Consider the following 4533-nt stretch of genomic DNA (forward strand, 5'->3'; position numbering starts at 1 on the left):
GTATAATGCATCGTTGTCAATGACAGGCAATAATTTGTTGATTTTTAAACAAAAAAAGAATGCTTAAGTTTGTAATGAAAAACATTTTCCCTCCAAAAATGTGCCTCTTATACTTTCCCTCCAAATATTTTCCTTGCAAAATAGTTTTGATATTTTGAAATATCCACTGTCCTTTACTGTGATAATATTAGGATGACGAAATAGAATTTTTGTTGCAAATTATTTATGTAGCTTTAACTCTGCTATATGATATTATCACAGTGTTGACACACGCAGCAAATAGCTTACTATAAAGTTTAAACGTTACAGTATTACAAAGTCTTTCACATATTTTGTGCATTATTTTAAATCAGTTTTTAACCAGTGTACAAGAGTAAATAAAGCTTTCATTTAGATTCAGTTTATATAAAGGAGGTACTTTAAAATAAGGTCTAATTATTAGTAAAGGTTAATTGATGTATTAACTAAAACTAGCAGTGTAAAACAGATAGATTTGATACAGAAGCCATTTATATATTAGTTTTTTAAAAATACAACAGAAGTTTATTCGCTATTAGCTCCGTTAACCCTCGGGCTCATTACAATTTGCAGCCAAATCTAGGCTCAAGGGTCTTAGGTGAGATCACAACTTTAAACTATTTTTTTTTCCAGAATTTATTTACAGTGGGTACAGAAAGCATTCAGACCCTAATACTTTTTTTCACTCTTTAGGTATTGCAGCCATTTGCTTAAATCATTCAAGTTCATTTTTTCCTCATAAATGTACACACAACAGCCATACACACAACAGAATAAAGAGAATAATTAGCGTAGCTGCTGTTCATAGTGTATATAAACATGATGCAGAAACCTGTGTGGAGCACATTCATGTATTATACCGCTAAGTGATGCACTGAGTGTATGCTTTACTGAACAGATAGGTCTTTAATCTAGTTTTGAATTGGGAGAGTGTGTCTGAGCCTCGGACATTATCAGGAAGGCTATTCCAGAGTTTAGGAGCCATAAATGAGAAGACTCGACCTCCTTTACTGACTTTGCTATTCTAGGTACTAGCAGAAGCCAGTATTGCTGCTCAGTAACCAAATACAGCACAAAATATTAATTAAAAAACAAACATTAGTCAATTTCTACAGTTCTTTTAAACATGAGTGATTATTTACAATGAAAATAAATGACAGAACATGAATAAATAAGAATAAATAAAAAAATAGTAATTTGTCATGTTAATTTGAGCTTTATATTAGCTCAGAATTTAAATGAACTGTTGTTATTGCATCTGCGTTCATACATAAATAATCATTTTAATAATTTGTAATAATTCTTCTAACATATCTTTTGTTTACATTGCACTGAAAGCCACGCACAACTCTCACCGCTACAGCGTGAGATCATTTCTACTGTGTACAACTGCAGGGCGCGAGTGCGTCAGTTCACTCCCAATATGCGAACATCTCCATTGGAAATAATGAACTTGCGTGAGGAAAAGACGCAATATGTCAACGGGCTTGCTGTTATAGTTAATCCAATGTGCGTGCGTACTGGCATAACTGTGTTTAGTTGCAGCAGCTTTTTTTCTGTGCAACAGAAATGCGGCGTTGAGAAGCCTTTAATGAATAAAAGCGGGGTTAATAGAGAAATCGGCTAATCATTGCATCCCTATTAACGATATCAGTGCATTATACAAAAGGCCTTTGCTACAAACATATCAAATGTTTCAGCTGCTCGTGCCACTCGCTTAATGTCAGGAGACTCACTCTGCACAGCCTTCAACTGCAGCTCGTGCTGTATTGAACAGACGCACGTCACTTCATAACTATAGCAGCCGTTCTTCGACTGAACTAAATTTAATTTTGATAATCTTGGTCACACTATTTGAATGCCAAAACAAATTGCCGGGGGCCGGGTTCAAACCGCGGGCCACCAATTGAATAGCCCTGCTATACACACACACACACAGTAGTCAACATTTAAAGTGAATCACAACCTGTTAAGGGTTGTATGTGGTTAATTTATGTTTTGTGTATTTGTCTGTTAAGCAGACAAGGTTTCATGTTTAAAGAGATGCCATTTAAAGGATATATATTTTAGGTACATACCGGAATGGCTTACGCCAATCGATGGGCGGAGTATGGGGTATAAAGAAGAACGCCAGACTCCAGCTCAGGGTCAGTTTACCTGGCTAGCGAGCGTGCTGTGGCAGAGCCGTGAGTGGATACTGGTATACAGTGGTTACGTTTGATTGTTTTTTTCTTCTTTGGTTTGTTTTTGTGTTATTATATTCGTCTTTATATTTAATTTGTTGATTTGATACTTTGTATTATTGTATATATATTTTTGGACTTTTTATGGACACTGTATATATTTTGCACTGGACATATCCTCCACATTATTGTAAATAAATACCACCTTTTTTTACACTTCCGGGTCAGGCCATTGTGTTTTGGATTTTTGCCATTGGTTTTTTTTTGTTTTGGGTTTATTGTGGTATTAAGGCCTCCCACACCTTCTAGTGGGCCCACTCTGGGTTCACTACATCAGTGTTTCCCAACCCTGTTCCTGAAGGCACACCAACAGTCCACATTTTCAACCTCTCCCTAATCAAACACACCTGAGTCATCTTATCATAACATCAGAAGAGACTCCAAAACCTGAAATGAATGGGTCAGGTAATGGAGACATCCAAAATATGTACTGTTGGTGTGCCTCCAGGAACAGGGTTGGGAAACACTGCACTACACACCGTTAAACAACATCCACTCGACCTAAGACAATTTGAAAACTTTTTAGATCTACTTCAAATATTGATTACTGTGTTTGCCATGTATAGCAATAAGCTGTCTATATAAATCAACATAAAAATAGATGCATATACTCATGTATGGTTGTCAACAAAAGTATATTCTGTAATGTAGGATACGAATCTTGAAATAATACATTGAATAAAAAAACATGTACAAACAATTCCAGACTGACTTATTTCATCAGTATTAACATGTTACACGTTTACACAGTGCATGAGTCAAATGAAGCCTGTTGCCCTCCCTTAAGATACTCATCCATGTACGTACAGAAATAGTAAAGGTCCAGGTTCCCTCTCATCAAATATTTATTACATCGCATATCTATTATACATTTACATATTATACATGTATTTAAACATTTATTATTATACACGTTAGCATCCTTATGTCTCTTAACGGTTTAAAACTAAGAGCATGCGCTATGATGAAGGTACATTTCGCACAAATGTAAACAGCTTTTCCTAAACCATGCTAACGTATGGATCGTCACCCACCTTCGTAATTAAAAAATGCAGTTTTGTGGAAAAACGTATATCCTTTATTAAGTTTAGAGTGTGGAGCGACAGAATGTAAGTCCACAAGACAATAAACATCCGCTGTAAATGGTAAATGTTGGCAAAGTTTTCAGCGAGGTAGTGAAATCTCTAGCGCAGGGGTCACCAATCTCGGTCCTGGAGGGCCGGTGTCCCTGCAGGGTTTAGCTCCAACTTACCTCAACACACCTGCCTGGATGTTTCAAGTACACCTAGTAAGACCTTGATTAGCTTGTTCAGGTGTGTTGATTAGGGTTGGAGCTAAAATCTGCAGGACACCGGCCCTCCAGGAACAAGTTTGGTGACCACTGCTCTAGCGTATCTGACTCCATTGCTCCGGCCGGAAGTATGGATACGCAACTATCGCACTACCGGATGAGCCTATCAACTGCTTGTGAGTTTGCTGTAAAGTCTTTCACTGAAGCTGAGGAATGGTACAGCACCAGCTGTTAATTCACTACTATAGAGAAATGCTGTAAAACTCCATCTCTGCCTCTCTCTCACACTTTGGACACTTAACCCACTGGCATGTCTGTGAGGTATCTTTTCCTCTCCGCTTGGCTGTTAAAGCAATACTTGTGGATCCAGACACAAGGGTTTCTGTGGTGTGTTCTTCACCGCATCTATTACATATTACCTGTGTTAACCGCGTATTATGCGCAAATAGACTGTAACCGCGGCCGTTCTTCCTGCGTCACTCATCGGTGAACAGCGCTTTCATTTCTAAAGCCGATCACAGCCCTTTCTGTTGAGCAGGTGAAGAATAACCAATCATAGGGGTGTAAGACCTCACCTGTCAGCGCTCAAAAAGCAAGCAGGATAATATTTACATGAAGTTTATTTGCTGTAAATGCTCATGCTGTCTTCTGTGCTTGTATTGGAGTTTTGTTTGATACATTCAGAAAGAGTGTTTTCTTTGAGCAGGTCAAATTAAAGGTACAGTTCATATATCTTACTGCTGTATTAAAGAACAAAATTGTATTACAAATAATATATAAATATATCTATAGATTTAAAAAAAAATAATAAAATAATAAAAAAATACTTGTGTTGTGAAGAAAAAAATCTAATTATGCATGGAAAGCATCGTCAATGCACAGAGATATTGAATTAAACTGAATTGATGGCATGATAATCCTAATCGAACTGTGAGACCAGTGTAGGTTCACACCCCTAGTGCGATCTTTAAAAAAATGTTG

The sequence above is a fragment of the Danio aesculapii genome, chromosome 5 (assembly GCF_903798145.1).
Source record: "Danio aesculapii chromosome 5, fDanAes4.1, whole genome shotgun sequence".
NCBI lineage: Eukaryota > Metazoa > Chordata > Actinopteri > Cypriniformes > Danionidae > Danio > Danio aesculapii.